At 40.3% G+C, this 17,435-nt stretch overlaps 34 non-coding genes and 2 pseudogenes across 34 annotated transcripts; all 36 read right to left on the bottom strand.

Moving 5' to 3' along the window:
* Positions 1-104: 104 nt before the first annotated feature.
* LOC146014608 (5S ribosomal RNA) lies at positions 105-223 on the bottom strand. Its single transcript, XR_014447557.1, has one exon. It is a non-coding gene; the product is annotated as a 5S ribosomal RNA (ribosomal RNA).
* Positions 224-568: 345 nt separating this feature from the next.
* LOC146011232 (5S ribosomal RNA) lies at positions 569-687 on the bottom strand. The gene has a single exon (XR_014444917.1). It is a non-coding gene; the product is annotated as a 5S ribosomal RNA (ribosomal RNA).
* Positions 688-1,032: 345 nt separating this feature from the next.
* Positions 1,033-1,151, bottom strand: LOC146016693 (5S ribosomal RNA). Its single transcript, XR_014449575.1, has one exon. It is a non-coding gene; the product is annotated as a 5S ribosomal RNA (ribosomal RNA).
* A 345-nt stretch (positions 1,152-1,496) lies between these two features.
* Positions 1,497-1,615, bottom strand: LOC146014878 (5S ribosomal RNA). The gene has a single exon (XR_014447819.1). It is a non-coding gene; the product is annotated as a 5S ribosomal RNA (ribosomal RNA).
* Positions 1,616-2,585: 970 nt separating this feature from the next.
* Positions 2,586-2,704, bottom strand: LOC146015783 (5S ribosomal RNA). The gene has a single exon (XR_014448693.1). It is a non-coding gene; the product is annotated as a 5S ribosomal RNA (ribosomal RNA).
* A 345-nt stretch (positions 2,705-3,049) lies between these two features.
* On the bottom strand, positions 3,050-3,168 carry LOC146015116 (5S ribosomal RNA). The gene has a single exon (XR_014448047.1). It is a non-coding gene; the product is annotated as a 5S ribosomal RNA (ribosomal RNA).
* Positions 3,169-3,513: 345 nt separating this feature from the next.
* LOC146016705 (5S ribosomal RNA) lies at positions 3,514-3,632 on the bottom strand. The gene has a single exon (XR_014449587.1). It is a non-coding gene; the product is annotated as a 5S ribosomal RNA (ribosomal RNA).
* A 345-nt stretch (positions 3,633-3,977) lies between these two features.
* LOC146011219 (5S ribosomal RNA) lies at positions 3,978-4,096 on the bottom strand. Its single transcript, XR_014444915.1, has one exon. It is a non-coding gene; the product is annotated as a 5S ribosomal RNA (ribosomal RNA).
* A 345-nt stretch (positions 4,097-4,441) lies between these two features.
* Positions 4,442-4,560, bottom strand: LOC146014607 (5S ribosomal RNA). The gene has a single exon (XR_014447556.1). It is a non-coding gene; the product is annotated as a 5S ribosomal RNA (ribosomal RNA).
* Positions 4,561-4,905: 345 nt separating this feature from the next.
* LOC146010662 (5S ribosomal RNA) lies at positions 4,906-5,024 on the bottom strand (annotated as a pseudogene).
* A 345-nt stretch (positions 5,025-5,369) lies between these two features.
* Positions 5,370-5,488, bottom strand: LOC146016671 (5S ribosomal RNA). The gene has a single exon (XR_014449554.1). It is a non-coding gene; the product is annotated as a 5S ribosomal RNA (ribosomal RNA).
* A 345-nt stretch (positions 5,489-5,833) lies between these two features.
* Positions 5,834-5,952, bottom strand: LOC146011208 (5S ribosomal RNA). The gene has a single exon (XR_014444914.1). It is a non-coding gene; the product is annotated as a 5S ribosomal RNA (ribosomal RNA).
* Positions 5,953-6,297: 345 nt separating this feature from the next.
* LOC146013259 (5S ribosomal RNA) lies at positions 6,298-6,416 on the bottom strand. Its single transcript, XR_014446239.1, has one exon. It is a non-coding gene; the product is annotated as a 5S ribosomal RNA (ribosomal RNA).
* Positions 6,417-6,762: 346 nt separating this feature from the next.
* LOC146013831 (5S ribosomal RNA) lies at positions 6,763-6,881 on the bottom strand. The gene has a single exon (XR_014446798.1). It is a non-coding gene; the product is annotated as a 5S ribosomal RNA (ribosomal RNA).
* A 345-nt stretch (positions 6,882-7,226) lies between these two features.
* On the bottom strand, positions 7,227-7,345 carry LOC146013819 (5S ribosomal RNA). The gene has a single exon (XR_014446786.1). It is a non-coding gene; the product is annotated as a 5S ribosomal RNA (ribosomal RNA).
* Positions 7,346-7,690: 345 nt separating this feature from the next.
* Positions 7,691-7,809, bottom strand: LOC146015256 (5S ribosomal RNA). The gene has a single exon (XR_014448183.1). It is a non-coding gene; the product is annotated as a 5S ribosomal RNA (ribosomal RNA).
* A 346-nt stretch (positions 7,810-8,155) lies between these two features.
* On the bottom strand, positions 8,156-8,274 carry LOC146015796 (5S ribosomal RNA). Its single transcript, XR_014448706.1, has one exon. It is a non-coding gene; the product is annotated as a 5S ribosomal RNA (ribosomal RNA).
* Positions 8,275-8,619: 345 nt separating this feature from the next.
* On the bottom strand, positions 8,620-8,738 carry LOC146014185 (5S ribosomal RNA). The gene has a single exon (XR_014447138.1). It is a non-coding gene; the product is annotated as a 5S ribosomal RNA (ribosomal RNA).
* Positions 8,739-9,083: 345 nt separating this feature from the next.
* LOC146017384 (5S ribosomal RNA) lies at positions 9,084-9,202 on the bottom strand. The gene has a single exon (XR_014450259.1). It is a non-coding gene; the product is annotated as a 5S ribosomal RNA (ribosomal RNA).
* Positions 9,203-9,547: 345 nt separating this feature from the next.
* LOC146017507 (5S ribosomal RNA) lies at positions 9,548-9,666 on the bottom strand. The gene has a single exon (XR_014450376.1). It is a non-coding gene; the product is annotated as a 5S ribosomal RNA (ribosomal RNA).
* Positions 9,667-10,011: 345 nt separating this feature from the next.
* LOC146011478 (5S ribosomal RNA) lies at positions 10,012-10,130 on the bottom strand (annotated as a pseudogene).
* Positions 10,131-10,475: 345 nt separating this feature from the next.
* On the bottom strand, positions 10,476-10,594 carry LOC146017221 (5S ribosomal RNA). The gene has a single exon (XR_014450092.1). It is a non-coding gene; the product is annotated as a 5S ribosomal RNA (ribosomal RNA).
* A 345-nt stretch (positions 10,595-10,939) lies between these two features.
* On the bottom strand, positions 10,940-11,058 carry LOC146014540 (5S ribosomal RNA). The gene has a single exon (XR_014447491.1). It is a non-coding gene; the product is annotated as a 5S ribosomal RNA (ribosomal RNA).
* A 346-nt stretch (positions 11,059-11,404) lies between these two features.
* Positions 11,405-11,523, bottom strand: LOC146017080 (5S ribosomal RNA). The gene has a single exon (XR_014449954.1). It is a non-coding gene; the product is annotated as a 5S ribosomal RNA (ribosomal RNA).
* Positions 11,524-11,868: 345 nt separating this feature from the next.
* Positions 11,869-11,987, bottom strand: LOC146016652 (5S ribosomal RNA). The gene has a single exon (XR_014449535.1). It is a non-coding gene; the product is annotated as a 5S ribosomal RNA (ribosomal RNA).
* Positions 11,988-12,332: 345 nt separating this feature from the next.
* Positions 12,333-12,451, bottom strand: LOC146014539 (5S ribosomal RNA). Its single transcript, XR_014447490.1, has one exon. It is a non-coding gene; the product is annotated as a 5S ribosomal RNA (ribosomal RNA).
* Positions 12,452-12,797: 346 nt separating this feature from the next.
* On the bottom strand, positions 12,798-12,916 carry LOC146017068 (5S ribosomal RNA). The gene has a single exon (XR_014449942.1). It is a non-coding gene; the product is annotated as a 5S ribosomal RNA (ribosomal RNA).
* A 345-nt stretch (positions 12,917-13,261) lies between these two features.
* Positions 13,262-13,380, bottom strand: LOC146016650 (5S ribosomal RNA). Its single transcript, XR_014449534.1, has one exon. It is a non-coding gene; the product is annotated as a 5S ribosomal RNA (ribosomal RNA).
* A 345-nt stretch (positions 13,381-13,725) lies between these two features.
* Positions 13,726-13,844, bottom strand: LOC146017393 (5S ribosomal RNA). Its single transcript, XR_014450268.1, has one exon. It is a non-coding gene; the product is annotated as a 5S ribosomal RNA (ribosomal RNA).
* A 345-nt stretch (positions 13,845-14,189) lies between these two features.
* LOC146015359 (5S ribosomal RNA) lies at positions 14,190-14,308 on the bottom strand. Its single transcript, XR_014448283.1, has one exon. It is a non-coding gene; the product is annotated as a 5S ribosomal RNA (ribosomal RNA).
* A 345-nt stretch (positions 14,309-14,653) lies between these two features.
* LOC146017363 (5S ribosomal RNA) lies at positions 14,654-14,772 on the bottom strand. Its single transcript, XR_014450238.1, has one exon. It is a non-coding gene; the product is annotated as a 5S ribosomal RNA (ribosomal RNA).
* Positions 14,773-15,117: 345 nt separating this feature from the next.
* LOC146016401 (5S ribosomal RNA) lies at positions 15,118-15,236 on the bottom strand. The gene has a single exon (XR_014449294.1). It is a non-coding gene; the product is annotated as a 5S ribosomal RNA (ribosomal RNA).
* Positions 15,237-15,581: 345 nt separating this feature from the next.
* LOC146016851 (5S ribosomal RNA) lies at positions 15,582-15,700 on the bottom strand. Its single transcript, XR_014449734.1, has one exon. It is a non-coding gene; the product is annotated as a 5S ribosomal RNA (ribosomal RNA).
* Positions 15,701-16,045: 345 nt separating this feature from the next.
* On the bottom strand, positions 16,046-16,164 carry LOC146014033 (5S ribosomal RNA). The gene has a single exon (XR_014446992.1). It is a non-coding gene; the product is annotated as a 5S ribosomal RNA (ribosomal RNA).
* A 345-nt stretch (positions 16,165-16,509) lies between these two features.
* LOC146017392 (5S ribosomal RNA) lies at positions 16,510-16,628 on the bottom strand. Its single transcript, XR_014450267.1, has one exon. It is a non-coding gene; the product is annotated as a 5S ribosomal RNA (ribosomal RNA).
* A 345-nt stretch (positions 16,629-16,973) lies between these two features.
* LOC146017391 (5S ribosomal RNA) lies at positions 16,974-17,092 on the bottom strand. The gene has a single exon (XR_014450266.1). It is a non-coding gene; the product is annotated as a 5S ribosomal RNA (ribosomal RNA).
* Positions 17,093-17,435: the final 343 nt, after the last annotated feature.

The raw sequence follows: 17,435 nt of genomic DNA, 5'->3' as shown, positions 1-17,435 counted from the left end.
TGTGTCTGTTTGACCTCTTCCATATGTCTGTACTGGAAATAAAAAGAAAAAGTTTCCAATTTAAATAGCTAGAGAATAAAAACAATTTGCCTGTAATGTGAAAAAACCTACAACACCTGGTGTTCCCATGTGGTCTCCCACCCAAGTACTAACCAGGCCCAACACTGCTTAGCTTCCAAGATCAGACGAGATTGGGCCTATCCAATGTGGTATGGCTGTAGGTGAGATACAGCCACTTTTTTGCCCTCTTCTACTTCTATCACCAGGTAAGCTAATAAAAAAGTTTCCTAACTGTATTGGCTTACTGAAAAAAATCATGTGTTGGTAATGTAAAAAGACCTACAGGACATGATATTAGCAGGGGGTCTTAAATTAAACGACTAAAGAGGCTCAACACTGTTTAGCTGCCAAAAGCAGTTGGAATTGGGCCTAAACAGTGTGGTAAGTCTTTAGGTGATGGCTATTGTGTCTGTTTGACCTCTTCCAAATGTCTGTACTGGCAATAAAAAGAAAAAGTTTCCAATTTAAATAGCTAGAGAATAAAAACAATTTGCCTGTAATGTGAAAAAACCTACAGCACCTGGTGTTCCCATGTGGTCTCCCACCCAAGTACTAACCAGGCCCAACACTGCTTAGCTTCCAAGATCAGACGAGATTGGGCCTATCCAATGTGGTATGGCTGTAGGTGAGATACAGGCACTTTTTTGCCCTCTTCTACTTCTATCACCAGGTAAGCTAATACAAAAGTTTCCTAACTGTATTGGCTTACTGAAAAAAATCATGTGTTGGTAATGTAAAAAGACCTACAGGACATGATATTAGCAGGGGGTCTTAAATTTAACTACTAAACAGGCTCAACACTGTTTAGCTGCCAAAAGCAGTTGGAATTGGGCCTAAACAGTGTGGTAAGTCTTTAGGTGATGGCTATTGTGTCTGTTTGACCTCTTCCATATGTCTGTACTGGCAATAAAAAGAAAAAGTTTCCAATTTAAATAGCTAGAGAATAAAAACAATTTGCCTGTAATGTGAAAAAACCTACGACACCTGGTGTTCCCATGTGGTCTCCCACCCAAGTACTAACCAGGCCCAACACTGCTTAGCTTCCAAGATCAGACGAGATTGGGCCTATCCAATGTGGTATGGCTGTAGGTGAGATACAGGCACTTTTATGCCCTCTTCTACTTCTATCACCAGGTAAGCTAATAAAAAAGTTTCCTAACTGTATTGGCTTACTGAAAAAAATCATGTGTTGGTAATGTAAAAAGACCTACAGGACATGATATTAGCAGAGGGTCTTAAATTAAACTACTAAAGAGGCTCAACACTGTTTAGCTGCCAAAAGCAGTTGGAATTGGGCCTAAACAGTGTGGTAAGTCTTTAGGTGATGGCTATTGTGTCTGTTTGACCTCTTCCAAATGTCTGTACTGGCAATAAAAAGAAAAAGTTTCCAATTTAAATAGCTAGAGAATAAAAACAATTTGCCTGTAATGTGAAAAAACCTACAGCACCTGGTGTTCCCATGTGGTCTCCCATCCAAGTACTAACCAGGCCCAACACTGCTTAGCTTCCAAGATCAGACGAGTTTGGGCCTATCCAATGTGGTATGGCTGTAGGTGAGATACAGGCACTTTTTTGCCCTCTTCTACTTCTATCACCAGGTAAGCTAATAAAAAAGTTTCCTAACTGTATTGGCTTTCTGAAATAAATCATGTGTTGGTAATGTAAAAAGACCTACAGGACATGATATTAGCAGGGGGTCTTAAATTAAACTACTAAAGAGGCTCAACACTGTTTAGCTGCCAAAAACAGTTGGAATTGGGCCTAAACAGTGTGGTAAGTCTTTAGGTGATGGCTATTGTGTCTGTTTGACCTCTTCCAAATGTCTGTGCTGGCAATAAAAAGAAAAAGTGGTACTTATGTAGTATCTGGGCTGCCGATTTTTTGATTGTATGCCTTAAGTTAAGGCATACAATCAGATGCGATGCGATGCGATATCGCATCGCATCGCATCGCATCGCATGCGACCATCGGATGCGATGACCCGATTTTTCCATAGGAATCAATGTTAAAATGGACTGAGTCCATTTTAACATGGAATTCAATGGGAAAAAGGGGTCCTTTTCATACCCCTACTATCCAAGTGGGCATGGAGTTGGATATAAACCTGTGGCGAGCGTAGCGAGCCACCGAGCCCGAAGCGTGGCGAGCGAAGCGAGCCCCGCGAGGGGACGGTATTCTGTGTCCCCTCGCGGGGCTCGCTACGCTCGCCACGCTTCGGGCTCGGTGGCTCGCTACGCTCGCCACAGGTTTATATCCAACTCCATGCCCACTTGGATAGTAGGGGTATGAAAAGGACCCCTTTTTCCCATTGAATTCCATGTTAAAATGGACTCAGTCCATTTTAACATTGATTCCTATGGAAAAATCGGGTCATCGCATCGCATCGCATCGCATCCGATGGTCGCATGCGATGCGATGCGATGTACCCGATTTAGAAATCGGCAGCCCAGATACTACATAAGTACCGAAAAAGTTTCCAATTTAAATAGCTAGAGAATAAAAACAATTTGCCAGTAATGTGAAAAAACCTACAGCACCTGGTGTTCCCATGTGGTCTCCCACCCAAGTACTAACCAGGCCCAACACTGCTTAGCTTCCAAGATCAGGCGAGATTGGGCCTATCCAATGTGGTATGGCTGTAGGTGAATCAAAGGCACTTTTTTGCCCTCTTCTACTTCTATCACCAGGTAAGCTAATACAAAAGTTTCCTAACTGTATTGGCTTACTGAAAAAAATCATGTGTTGGTAATGTAAAAAGACCTACAGGACATGATATTAGCAGGGGGTCTTAAATTAAACTACAAAAGAGGCTCAACACTGTTTAGCTGCCAAAAGCAGTTATAATTGAGCCTAAACAGTGTGGTAAGTATTTAGGTGATGGCTATTGTGTCTGTTTGACCTCTTCCAAATGTCTGTGCTGGCAATAAAAAGAAAAAGTTTCCAATATAAATAGCTAGAGAATAAAAACAATTTGCCAGTAATGTGAAAAAACCTACAGCACCTGGTGTTCCCAGGTGGTTTCCCACCCAAGTACTAACCAGGCCCAACACTGCTTAGCTTCCAAGATCAGACGAGATTGGGCCTATCCAATGTGGTATGGCTGTAGGCGAGTTAAAGGCACTTTTTTGCCCTCTTCTACTTCTATCACCAGGTAAGCTAATACAAAAGTTTCCTAACTGTATTGGCTTACTGAAAAAAATCATGTGTTGGTAATGTAAAAAGACCTACAGGACATGATATTAGCAGGGGGTCTTAAATTAAACTACAAAAGAGGCTCAACACTGTTTAGCTGCCAAAAGCAGTTGGAATTGAGCCTAAACAGTGTGGTAAGTCTTTAGGTGATGGCTATTGTGTCTGTTTGACCTCTTCCAAATGTCTGTGCTGGCAATAAAAAGAAAAAGTTTCCAATATAAATAGCTAGAGAATAAAAACAATTTGCCAGTAATGTGAAAAAACCTACAGTACCTGGTGTTCCCAGGTGGTCTCCCACCCAAGTACTAACCAGGCCCAACACTGCTTAGCTTCCAAAATCAGACGAGATTGGGCCTATCCAATGTGGTATGGCTGTAGGTGAGATACAGGCACTTTTTTGCCCTCTTCTACTTCTATCACCAGGTAAGCTAATACAAAAGTTTCCTAACTGTATTGGCTTACTGAAAAAAATCATGTGTTGGTAATGTAAAAAGACCTACAGGACATGATATTAGCAGGGGGTCTTAAATTTAACTACTAAACAGGCTCAACACTGTTTAGCTGCCAAAAGCAGTTGGAATTGGGCCTAAACAGTGTGGTAAGTCTTTAGGTGATGGCTATTGTGTCTGTTTGACCTCTTCCATATGTCTGTACTGGCAATAAAAAGAAAAAGTTTCCAATTTAAATAGCTAGAGAATAAAAACAATTTGCCTGTAATGTGAAAAAACCTACAGCACCTGGTGTTCCCATGTGGTCTCCCACCCAAGTACTAACCAGGCCCAACACTGCTTAGCTTCCAAGATCAGACGAGATTGGGCCTATCCAATGTGGTATGGCTGTAGGTGAGATACAGGCACTTTTTTGCCCTCTTCTACTTCGATCACCAGGTAAGCTAATACAAAAGTTTCCTAACTGTATTGGCTTACTGAAAAAAATCATGTGTTGGTAATGTAAAAAGACCTACAGGACATGATATTAGCAGGGGGTCTTAAATTTAACTACTAAACAGGCTCAACACTGTTTAGCTGCCAAAAGCAGTTGGAATTGGGCCTAAACAGTGTGGTAAGTCTTTAGGTGATGGCTATTGTGTCTGTTTGACCTCTTCCATATGTCTGTACTGGCAATAAAAAGAAAAAGTTTCCAATTTAAATAGCTAGAGAATAAAAACAATTTGCCTGTAATGTGAAAAAACCTACAACACCTGGTGTTCCCATGTGGTCTCCCACCCAAGTACTAACCAGGCCCAACACTGCTTAGCTTCCAAGATCAGACGAGATTGGGCCTATCCAATGTGGTATGGCTGTAGGTGAGATACAGGCACTTTTATGCCCTCTTCTACTTCTATCACCAGGTAAGCTAATAAAAAAGTTTCCTAACTGTATTGGCTTACTGAAAAAAATCATGTGTTGGTAATGTAAAAAGACCTACAGGACATGATATTAGCAGGGGGTCTTAAATTAAACTACTAAAGAGGCTCAACACTGTTTAGCTGCCAAAAGCAGTTGGAATTGGGCCTAAACAGTGTGGTAAGTCTTTAGGTGATGGCTATTGTGTCTGTTTGACCTCTTCCAAATGTCTGTACTGGCAATAAAAAGAAAAAGTTTCCAATTTAAATAGCTAGAGAATAAAAACAATTTGCCTGTAATGTGAAAAAACCTACAACATCTGGTGTTCCCATGTGGTCTCCCATCCAAGTACTAACCAGGCCCAACACTGCTTAGCTTCCAAGATCAGACGAGTTTGGGCCTATCCAATGTGGTATGGCTGTAGGTGAGATACAGGCACTTTTATGCCCTCTTCTACCTCTATCACCAGGTAAGCTAATAAAAAAGTTTCCTAACTGTATTGGCTTACTGAAAAAAATCATGTGTTGGTAATGTAAAAAGACCTACAGGACATGATATTAGCAGGGGGTCTTAAATTAAACTACTAAAGAGGCTCAACACTGTTTAGCTGCCAAAAGCAGTTGGAATTGGGCCTAAACAGTGTGGTAAGTCTTTAGGTGATGGCTATTGTGTCTGTTTGACCTCTTCCAAATGTCTGTACTGGCAATAAAAAGAAAAAGTTTCCAATTTAAATAGCTAGAGAATAAAAACAATTTGCCTGTAATGTGAAAAAACCTACAGCACCTGGTGTTCCCATGTGGTCTCCCATCCAAGTACTAACCAGGCCCAACACTGCTTAGCTTCCAAGATCAGACGAGTTTGGGCCTATCCAATGTGGTATGGCTGAAGGTGAGATACAGGCACTTTTTTGCCCTCTTCTACTTCTATCACCAGGTAAGCTAATAAAAAAGTTTCCTAACTGTATTGGCTTTCTGAAATAAATCATGTGTTGGTAATGTAAAAAGACCTACAGGACATGATATTAGCAGGGGGTCTTAAATTAAACTACTAAAGAGGCTCAACACTGTTTAGCTGCCAAAAGCAGTTGGAATTGGGCCTAAACAGTGTGGTAAGTCTTTAGGTGATGGCTATTGTGTCTGTTTGACCTCTTCCAAATGTCTGTGCTGGCAATAAAAAGAAAAAGTTTCCAATTTAAATAGCTAGAGAATAAAAACAATTTGCCAGTAATGTGAAAAAACCTACAGCACCTGGTGTTCCCATGTGGTCTCCCACCCAAGTACTAACCAGGCCCAACACTGCTTAGCTTCCAAGATCAGACGAGATTGGGCCTATCCAATGTGGTATGGCTGTAGGTGAGTTAAAGCCACTTTTTTGCCCTCTTCTACTTCTATCACCAGGTAAGCTAATACAAAAGTTTCCTAACTGTATTGGCTTACTGAAAAAAATCATGTGTTGGTAATGTAAAAAGACCTACAGGACATGATATTAGCAGGGGGTCTTAAATTAAACTACAAAAGAGGCTCAACACTGTTTAGCTGCCAAAAGCAGTTATAATTGAGCCTAAACAGTGTGGTAAGTCTTTAGGTGATGGCCATTGTGTCTGTTTGACCTCTTCCAAATGTCTGTGCTGGCAATAAAAAGAAAAAGTTTCCAATTTAAATAGCTAGAGAATAAAAACAATTTGCAAGTAATGTGAAAAAACCTACAGCACCTGGTGTTCCCAGGAGGTCTCCCACCCAAGTACTAACCAGGCCCAACACTGCTTAGCTTCCAAGATCAGACGAGATTGGGCCTATCCAATGTGGTATGGCTGTAGGTGAGATACAGGCACTTTTTTGCCCTCTTCTACTTCTATCACCAGGTAAGCTAATAAAAAAGTTTCCTAACTGTATTGGCTTACTTAAAAAAAATCATGTGTTGGTAATGTAAAAAGACCTACAGGACATGATATTAGCAGGGGGTCTTAAATTTAACTACTAAACAGGCTCAACACTGTTTAGCTACCAAAAGCAGTTGGAATTGGGCCTAAACAGTGTGGTAAGTCTTTAGGTGATGGCTATTGTGTCTGTTTGACCTCTTCCAAATGTCTGTACTGGCAATAAAAAGAAAAAGTTTCCAATATAAATAGCTAGAGAATAAAAACAATTTGCCAGTAATGTGAAAAAACCTACAGCACCTGGTGTTCCCAGGTGGTCTCCCACCCAAGTACTAACCAGGCCCAACACTGCTTAGCTTCCAAGATCAGACGAGATTGGGCCTATCCAATGTGGTATGGCTGTAGGTGAGTTAAAGGCACTTTTTTGCCCTCTTCTACTTCTATCACCAGGTAAGCTAATACAAAAGTTTCCTAACTGTATTGGCTTACTGAAAAAAATCATGTGTTGGTAATGTAAAAAGACCTACAGGACATGATATTAGCAGGGGGTCTTAAATTTAACTACTAAACAGGCTCAACACTGTTTAGCTGCCAAAAGCAGTTGGAATTGGGCCTAAACAGTGTGGTAAGTCTTTAGGTGATGGCTATTGTGTCTGTTTGACCTCTTCCATATGTCTGTACTGGCAATAAAAAGAAAAAGTTTCCAATTTAAATAGCTAGAGAATAAAAACAATTTGCAAGTAATGTGAAAAAACCTACAGCACCTGGTGTTCCCAGGTGGTCTCCCACCCAAGTACTAACCAGGCCCAACACTGCTTAGCTTCCAAGATCAGACGAGATTGGGCCTATCCAATGTGGTATGGCTGTAGGTGAGATACAGGCACTTTTTTGCCCTCTTCTACTTCTATCACCAGGTAAGCTAATACAAAAGTTTCCTAACTGTATTGGCTTACTGAAAAAAATCATGTGTTGGTAATGTAAAAAGACCTACAGGACATGATATTAGCAGGGGGTCTTAAATTTAACTACTAAACAGGCTCAACACTGTTTAGCTGCCAAAAGCAGTTGGAATTGGGCCTAAACAGTGTGGTAAGTCTTTAGGTGATGGCTATTGTGTCTGTTTGACCTCTTCCATATGTCTGTACTGGCAATAAAAAGAAAAAGTTTCCAATTTAAATAGCTAGAGAATAAAAACAATTTGCAAGTAATGTGAAAAAACCTACAGCACCTGGTGTTCCCAGGTGGTCTCCCACCCAAGAACTAACCAGGCCCAACACTGCTTAGCTTCCAAGATCGGACGAGATTGGGCCTATCCAATGTGGTATGGCTGTAGGTGAGATACAGGCACTTTTTTGCCCTCTTCTACTTCTATCACCAGGTAAGCTAATAAAAAAGTTTCCTAACTGTATTGGCTTACTTAAAAAAAATCATGTGTTGGTAATGTAAAAAGACCTACAGGACATGATATTAGCAGGGGGTCTTAAATTTAACTACTAAACAGGCTCAACACTGTTTAGCTACCAAAAGCAGTTGGAATTGGGCCTAAACAGTGTGGTAAGTCTTTAGGTGATGGCTATTGTGTCTGTTTGACCTCTTCCAAATGTCTGTACTGGCAATAAAAAGAAAAAGTTTCCAATATAAATAGCTAGAGAATAAAAACAATTTGCCAGTAATGTGAAAAAACCTACAGCACCTGGTGTTCCCAGGTGGTCTCCCACCCAAGCACTAACCAGGCCCAACACTGCTTAGCTTCCAAGATCAGACGAGATTGGGCCTATCCAATGTGGTATGGCTGTAGGTGAGTTAAAGGCACTTTTTTGCCCTCTTCTACTTCTATCACCAGGTAAGCTAATACAAAAGTTTCCTAACTGTATTGGCTTTCTGAAAAAAATCATGTGTTGGTAATGTAAAAAGACCTACAGGACATGATATTAGCAGGGGGTCTTAAATTAAACTACTAAAGAGGCTCAACACTGTTTAGCTGCCAAAAGCAGTTGGAATTGGGCCTAAACAGTGTGGTAAGTCTTTAGGTGATGGCTATTGTGTCTGTTTGACCTCTTCCAAATGTCTGTGCTGGCAATAAAAAGAAAAAGTTTCCAATTTAAATAGCTAGAGAATAAAAACAATTTGCCAGTAATGTGAAAAAACCTACAGCACCTGGTGTTCCCATATGGTCTCCCACCCAAGTACTAACCAGGCCCAACACTGCTTAGCTTCCAAGATCAGACGAGATTGGGCCTATCCAATGTGGTATGGCTGTAGGTGAGTTAAAGCCACTTTTTTGCCCTCTTCTACTTCTATCACCAGGTAAGCTAATACAAAAGTTTCCTAACTGTATTGGCTTACTGAAAAAAATCATGTGTTGGTAATGTAAAAAGACCTACAGGACATGATATTAGCAGGGGGTCTTAAATTAAACTACAAAAGAGGCTCAACACTGTTTAGCTGCCAAAAGCAGTTATAATTGAGCCTAAACAGTGTGGTAAGTCTTTAGGTGATGGCTATTGTGTCTGTTTGACCTCTTCCAAATGTCTGTGCTGGCAATAAAAAGAAAAAGTTTCCAATATAAATAGCTAGAGAATAAAAACAATTTGCCAGTAATGTGAAAAAACCTACAGTACCTGGTGTTCCCAGGTGGTCTCCCACCCAAGTACTAACCAGGCCCAACACCGCTTAGCTTCCAAGATCAGACAAGATTGGGCCTATCCAATGTGGTATGGCTGTAGGTGAGATACAAGCACTTTTTTGCCCTCTTCTACTTCTATCACCAGGTAAGCTAATACAAAAGTTTCCTAACTGTATTGGCTTACTGAAAAAAATCATGTGTTGGTAATGTAAAAAGACCTACAGGACATGATATTAGCAGGGGGTCTTAAATTAAACTACAAAAGAGGCTCAACACTGTTTAGCTGCCAAAAGCAGTTGGAATTGAGCCTAAACAGTGTGGTAAGTCTTTAGGTGATGGCTATTGTGTCTGTTTGACCTCTTCCAAATGTCTGTGCTGGCAATAAAAAGAAAAAGTTTCCAATTTAAATAGCTAGAGAATAAAAACAATTTGCAAGTAATGTGAAAAAACCTACAGCACCTGGTGTTCCCATGTGGTCTCCCACCCAAGTACTAACCAGGCCCAACACTGCTTAGCTTCTAAGATCAGACGAGATTGGACCTATCCAATGTGGTATGGCTGTAGGTGAGGTACAGGCACTTTTATGCCCTCTTCTACTTCTATCACCAGGTAAGCTAATAAAAAAGTTTCCTAACTGTATTGGCTTACTGAAAAAAATCATGTGTTGGTAATGTAAAAAGACCTACAGGACATGATATTAGCAGGGGGTCTTAAATTAAACTACTAAAGAGGCTCAACACTGTTTAGCTGCCAAAAGCAGTTGGAATTGGGCCTAAACAGTGTGGTAAGTCTTTAGGTGATGGCTATTGTGTCTGTTTGACCTCTTCCAAATGTCTGTACTGGCAATAAAAAGAAAAAGTTTCCAATATAAATAGCTAGAGAATAAAAACAATTTGCCAGTAATGTGAAAAAACCTACAGCACCTGGTGTTCCCATGTGGTCTCACACCCAAGTACTAACCAGGCCCAACACTGCAAGGCTTCCAAGATCAGACGAGATTGGGCATATCCAATGTGGTATGGCTGTAGCTAAGTTAAAGCCACTTTTTTGCCCTCTTCTACTTCTATCACCAGGTAAGCTAATACAAAAGTTTCCTAACTGTATTGGCTTACTGAAAAAAATCATGTGTTGGTAATGTAAAAAGACCTACAGGACATGATATTAGCAGGGGGTCTTAAATTAAACTACAAAAGAGGCTCAACACTGTTTAGCTGCCAAAAGCAGTTGGAATTGAGCCTAAACAGTGTGGTAAGTCTTTAGGTGATGGGTATTGTGTCTGTTTGACCTCTTCCAAATGTCTGTGCTGGCAATAAAAAGAAAAAGTGTCCAATATAAATAGCTAGAGAAGAAAAACAATTTGCCAGTAATGTGAAAATACCTACAGCACCTGGTGTTCCCATGTGGTCTCCCACCCAAGTGCTAACCAGGCCCAACACTGCTTAGCTTCCAAGATCAGACGAGATTGGGCCTATCCAATGTGGTATGGCTGTAGGTGAGTTAAAGGCACTTTTTTGCCCTCTTCTACTTCTATCACCAGGTAAGCTAATACAAAAGTTTCCTAACTGTATTGGCTTACTGAAAAAAATCATGTGTTGGTAATGTAAAAAGACCTACAGGACATGATATTAGCAGGGGGTCTTAAATTAAACTACAAAAGAGGCTCAACACTGTTTAGCTGCCAAAAGCAGTTGGAATTGAGCCTAAACAGTGTGGTAAGTTTTTAGGTGATGGCTATTGTGTCTGTTTGACCTCTTCCAAATGTCTGTGCTGGCAATAAAAAGAAAAAGTTTCCAATTTAAATAGCTAGAGAATAAAAACAATTTGCCAGTAATGTGAAAAAACCTACAGCACCTGGTGTTCCCAGGTGGTCTCCCACCCAAGTACTAACCAGGCCCAACACTGCTTAGCTTCCAAGATCAGACGAGATTGGGCCTATCCAATGTGGAATGGCTGTAGGTGAGAAACAGGCACTTTTTTGCCCTCTTCTACTTCTATCACCAGGAAAGCTAATAAAAAAGTTTCCTAACTGTATTGGCTTACTTAAAAAAAATCATGTGTTGGTAATGTAAAAAGACCTACGGGACATGATATTAGCAGGGGGTCTTAAATTTAACTACTAAACAGGCTCAACACTGTTTAGCTGCCAAAAGCAGTTGGAATTGGGCCTAAACAGTGTGGTAAGTCTTTAGGTGATGGCAATTGTGTCTGTTTGACCTCTTCCAAATGTCTGTGCTGGCAATAAAAAGAAAAAGTTTCCAATATAAATAGCTAGAGAATAAAAACAATTTGCCAGTAATGTGAAAAAACCTACAGCACCTGGTGTTCCCAGGTGGTCTCCCACCCAAGTACTAACCAGGCCCAACACTGCTTAGCTTCCAAGATCAGACGAGATTGGGCATATCCAATGTGGTATGGCTGTAGCTGAGTTAAAGCCACTTTTTTGCCCTCTTCTACTTCTATCACCAGGTAAGCTAATACAAAATTTTCCTAACTGCATTGGCTTACTGAAAAAAATCATGTGTTGGTAATGTAAAAAGACCTACAGGACATGATATTAGCAGGGGGTCTTAAATTAAACTACAAAAGAGGCTCAACACTGTTTAGCTGCCAAAAGCAGTTGGAATTGAGCCTAAACAGTGTGGTAAGTCTTTAGGTGATGGCTATTGTGTCTGTTTGACCTCTTCCAAATGTCTGTGCTGGCAATAAAAAGAAAAAGTTTCCAATATAAATAGCTAGAGAATAAAAACAATTTGCCAGTAATGTGAAAAAACCTACAGCACCTGGTGTTCCCATGTGGTCTCCCACCCAAGTACTAACCAGGCCCAACACTGCTAAGCTTCCAAGATCAGACGAGATTGGGCATATCCAATGTGGTATGGCTGTAGCTGAGTTAAAGCCACTTTTTTGCCCTCTTCTACTTCTATCACCAGGTAAGCTAATACAAAATTTTCCTAACTGCATTGGCTTACTGAAAAAAATCATGTGTTGGTAATGTAAAAAGACCTACAGGACATGATATTAGCAGGGGGTCTTAAATTAAACTACAAAAGAGGCTCAACACTGTTTAGCTGCCAAAAGCAGTTGGAATTGAGCCTAAACAGTGTGGTAAGTTTTTAGGTGATGGCTATTGTGTCTGTTTGACCTCTTCCAAATGTCTGTGCTGGCAATAAAAAGAAAAAGTTTCCAATTTAAATAGCTAGAGAATAAAAACAATTTGCCAGTAATGTGAAAAAACCTACAGCACCTGGTGTTCCCAGGTGGTCTCCCACCCAAGTACTAACCAGGCCCAACACTGCTTAGCTTCCAAGATCAGACGAGATTGGGCCTATCCAATGTGGAATGGCTGTAGGTGAGAAACAGGCACTTTTTTGCCCTCTTCTACTTCTATCACCAGGAAAGCTAATAAAAAAGTTTCCTAACTGTATTGGCTTACTTAAAAAAAATCATGTGTTGGTAATGTAAAAAGACCTACGGGACATGATATTAGCAGGGGGTCTTAAATTTAACTACTAAACAGGCTCAACACTGTTTAGCTGCCAAAAGCAGTTGGAATTGGGCCTAAACAGTGTGGTAAGTCTTTAGGTGATGGCAATTGTGTCTGTTTGACCTCTTCCAAATGTCTGTGCTGGCAATAAAAAGAAAAAGTTTCCAATATAAATAGCTAGAGAATAAAAACAATTTGCCAGTAATGTGAAAAAACCTACAGCACCTGGTGTTCCCAGGTGGTCTCCCACCCAAGTACTAACCAGGCCCAACACTGCTTAGCTTCCAAGATCAGACGAGATTGGGCATATCCAATGTGGTATGGCTGTAGCTGAGTTAAAGCCACTTTTTTGCCCTCTTCTACTTCTATCACCAGGTAAGCTAATACAAAATTTTCCTAACTGCATTGGCTTACTGAAAAAAATCATGTGTTGGTAATGTAAAAAGACCTACAGGACATGATATTAGCAGGGGGTCTTAAATTAAACTACAAAAGAGGCTCAACACTGTTTAGCTGCCAAAAGCAGTTGGAATTGAGCCTAAACAGTGTGGTAAGTCTTTAGGTGATGGCTATTGTGTCTGTTTGACCTCTTCCAAATGTCTGTGCTGGCAATAAAAAGAAAAAGTTTCCAATATAAATAGCTAGAGAATAAAAACAATTTGCCAGTAATGTGAAAAAACCTACAGCACCTGGTGTTCCCATGTGGTCTCCCACCCAAGTACTAACCAGGCCCAACACTGCTAAGCTTCCAAGATCAGACGAGATTGGGCATATCCAATGTGGTATGGCTGTAGCTGAGTTAAAGCCACTTTTTTGCCCTCTTCTACTTCTATCACCAGGTAAGCTAATACAAAATTTTCCTAACTGCATTGGCTTACTGAAAAAAATCATGTGTTGGTAATGTAAAAAGACCTACAGGACATGATATTAGCAGGGGGTCTTAAATTAAACTACAAAAGAGGCTCAACACTGTTTAGCTGCCAAAAGCAGTTGGAATTGAGCCTAAACAGTGTGGTAAGTCTTTAGGTGATGGCTATTGTGTCTGTTTGACCTCTTCCAAATGTCTGTGCTGGCAATAAAAAGAAAAAGTTTCCAATATAAATAGCTAGAGAATAAAAACAATTTGCCAGTAATGTGAAAAAACCTACAGCACCTGGTGTTCCCATGTGGTCTCCCACCCAAGTACTAACCAGGCCCAACACTGCTAAGCTTCCAAGATCAGACGAGATTGGGCCTATCCAATGTGGTATTGCTGTAGGTGAGTTAAAGGCACTTTTTTGCACTCTTCTACTTCTATCACCAGGTAAGCTAATACAAAAGTTTCCTAACTGTATTGGCTTACTGAAAAAAATCATGTGTTGGTAATGTAAAAAGACCTACAGGACATGATATTAGCAGGGGGTCTTAAATTAAACTACAAAAGAGGCTCAACACTGTTTAGCTGCCAAAAGCAGTTGGAATTGAGCCTAAACAGTGTGGTAAGTCTTTAGGTGATGGCTATTGTGTCTGTTTGACCTCTTCCAAATGTCTGTGCTGGCAATAAAAAGAAAAAGTTTCCAATTTAAATAGCTAGAGAATAAAAACAATTTGCCTGTAATGTGAAAAAACCTACAGCACCTGGTGTTTCCAGGTGGTCTCCCACCCAAGTACTAACCAGGCCCAACACTGCTTAGCTTCCAAGATCAGACGAGATTGGGCCTATCCAATGTGGTATGGCTGTAGGTGAGATACAGTCACTTTTTTGCCCTCTTCTACTTCTATCACCAGGTAAGCTAATACAAAAGTTTCCTAACTGTATTGGCTTACTGAAAAAAATCATGTGTTGGTAATGTAAAAACACCTACAGTACATGATATTAGCAGGGGGTCTTAAATTAAACTACAAAAGAGGCTCAACACTGTTTAGCTGCCAAAAGCAGTTGGAATTGAGCCTAAACAGTGTGGTAAGTCTTTAGGTGATGGCTATTGTGTCTGTTTGACCTCTTCCAAATGTCTGTGCTGGCAATAAAAAGAAAAAGTTTCCAATATAAATAGCTAGAGAATACAAACAATTTGCCAGTAATGTGAAAAAACCTACAGCACCTGGTGTTCCCATGTGGTCTCCCACCCAAGTACTAACCAGGCCCAACACTGCTCAGCTTCCAAGATCAGACGAGATTGGGCCTATCCAATGTGGTATGGCTGTAGGAGAGATAAAGCCACTTTTTTGCCCTCTTCTACTTCTATCACCAGGTAAGCTAATACAAAAGTTTCCTAACTGTATTGGCTTACTGAAAAAAATCATGTGTTGGTAATGTAAAAAGACCTACAGGACATGATATTAGCAGGGGGTCTTAAATTAAACTACTAAAGAGGCTCAACACTGTTTAGCTGCCAAAAGCAGTTGGAATTGGGCCTAAACAGTGTGGTAAGTCTTTAGGTGATGGCTATTGTGTCTGTTTGACCTCTTCCAAATGTCTGTGCTGGCAATAAAAAGAAAAAGTTTCCTATTTAAATAGCTAGAGAATAAATACAATTTGCCAGTAATGTGAAAAAACCTACAGGACCTGGTGTTCCCAGGTGGTCTCCCACCCAAGTACTAACCAGGCCCAACACTGCTTAGCTTCCAAGATCAGACGAGATTGGGCATATCCAATGTGGTATGGCTGTAGCTGAGTTAAAGCCACTTTTTTGCCCTCTTCTACTTCTATCACCAGGTAAGCTAATACAAAAGTTTCCTAACTGTATTGGCTTACTGAAAAATATCATGTGTTGGTAATGTAAAAAGACCTTCAGGACATGATATTAGCAGGGGGTCTTAAATTAAACTACAAAAGAGGCTCAACACTGTTTAGCTGCCAAAAGCAGTTGGAATTGAGCCTAAACAGTGTGGTAAGTCTTTAGGTGATGGCTATTGTGTCTGTTTGACCTCTTCCAAATGTCTGTGCTGGCAATAAAAAGAAAAAGTTTCCAATATAAATAGCTAGAGAATAAAAACAATTTGCCAGTAATGTGAAAAAACCTACAGCACCTGGTGTTCCCATGTGGTCTCCCACCCAAGTGCTAACCAGGCCCAACACTGCTTAGCTTCCAAGATCAGACGAGATTGGGCCTATCCAATGTGGTATGGCTGTAGGTAAGTTAAAGGCACTTTTTTGCCCTCTTCTACTTCTATCACCAGGTAAGCTAATAAAAAAGTTTCCTAACTGTATTGGCTTACTGAAAAAAATCATGTGTTGGTAATGTAAAAAGACCTACAGGACATGATATTAGCAGGGGGTCTTAAATTAAACTACTAAAGAGGCTCAACACTGTTTAGCTGCCAAAAGCAGTTGGAATTTGGCCTAAACAGTGTGGTAAGTCTTTAGGTGATGGCTATTGTGTCTGTTTGACCTCTTCCAAATGTCTGTGCTGGCAATAAAAAGAAAAAGTTTCCTATTTAAATAGCTAGAGAATAAAAACAATTTGCCAGTAATGTGAAAAAACCTACAGCACCTGGTGTTCCCATGTGGTCTCCCACCAAAGTACTAACCAGGCCCAACACTGCTTAGCTTCCAAGATCAGACGAGATTGGGCCTATCCAATGTGGTATGGCTGTAGGTGAGTTAAAGCCACTTTTTTGCCCTCTTCTACTTCTATCACCAGGTAAGCTAATACAAAAGTTTCCTAACTGTATTGGCTTACTGAAAAAAATCATGTGTTGGTAATGTAAAAAGACCTACAGGACATGATATTAGCAGGGGGTCTTAAATTAAACTACAAAAGAGGCTCAACACTGTTTAGCTGCCAAAAGCAGTTGGAATTGAGCCTAAACAGTGTGGTAAGTCTTTAGGTGATGGCTATTGTGTCTGTTTGACCTCTTCCAAATGTCTGTGCTGGCAATAAAAAGAAAAAGTTTCCAATATAAATAGCTAGAGAATAAAAACGATTTGCCAGTAATGTGAAAAAACCTACAGCACCTGGTGTTCCCATGTGGTCTCCCACCCAAGTACTAACCAGGCCCAACACTGCTAAGCTTCCAAGATCAGACGAGATTGGGCCTATCCAATGTGGTATTGCTGTAGGTGAGTTAAAGGCACTTTTTTGCACTCTTCTACTTCTATCACCAGGTAAGCTAATACAAAAGTTTCCTAACTGTATTGGCTTACTGAAAAAAATCATGTGTTGGTAATGTAAAAAGACCTACAGGACATGATATTAGCAGGGGGTCTTAAATTAAACTACAAAAGAGGCTCAACACTGTTTAGCTGCCAAAAGCAGTTGGAATTGAGCCTAAACAGTGTGGTAAGTCTTTAGGTGATGGCTATTGTGTCTGTTTGACCTCTTCCAAATGTCTGTGCTGGCAATAAAAAGAAAAAGTTTCCAATATAAATAGCTAGAGAATAAAAACGATTTGCCAGTAATGTGAAAAAACCTACAGCACCTGGTGTTCCCATGTGGTCTCCCACCCAAGTACTAACCAGGCCCAACACTGCTAAGCTTCCAAGATCAGACGAGATTGGGCCTATCCAATGTGGTATTGCTGTAGGTGAGTTAAAGGCACTTTTTTGCACTCTTCTACTTCTATCACCAGGTAAGCTAATACAAAAGTTTCCTAACTGTATTGGCTTACTGAAAAAAATCATGTGTTGGTAATGTAAAAAGACCTACAGGACATGATATTAGCAGGGGGTCTTAAATTAAACTACAAAAGAGGCTCAACACTGTTTAGCTGACAAAAGCAGTTGGAATTGAGCCTAAACAGTGTGGTAAGTCTTTAGGTGATGGCTATTGTGTCTGTCTGACCTCTTCCAAATGTCTGTGCTGGCAATAAAAAGAAAAAGTTTCCAATTTAAATAGCTAGAGAATAAAAACAATTTGCCTGTAATGTGAA

The sequence above is a fragment of the Crinia signifera genome, chromosome 6 (genome assembly GCF_055691185.1).
Source record: "Crinia signifera chromosome 6, ASM5569118v1, whole genome shotgun sequence".
Lineage (NCBI taxonomy): Eukaryota > Metazoa > Chordata > Amphibia > Anura > Myobatrachidae > Crinia > Crinia signifera.
Note: the sequence above shows the minus strand (reverse complement) of the source record. Positions and strands in the feature narration are given on the sequence as shown.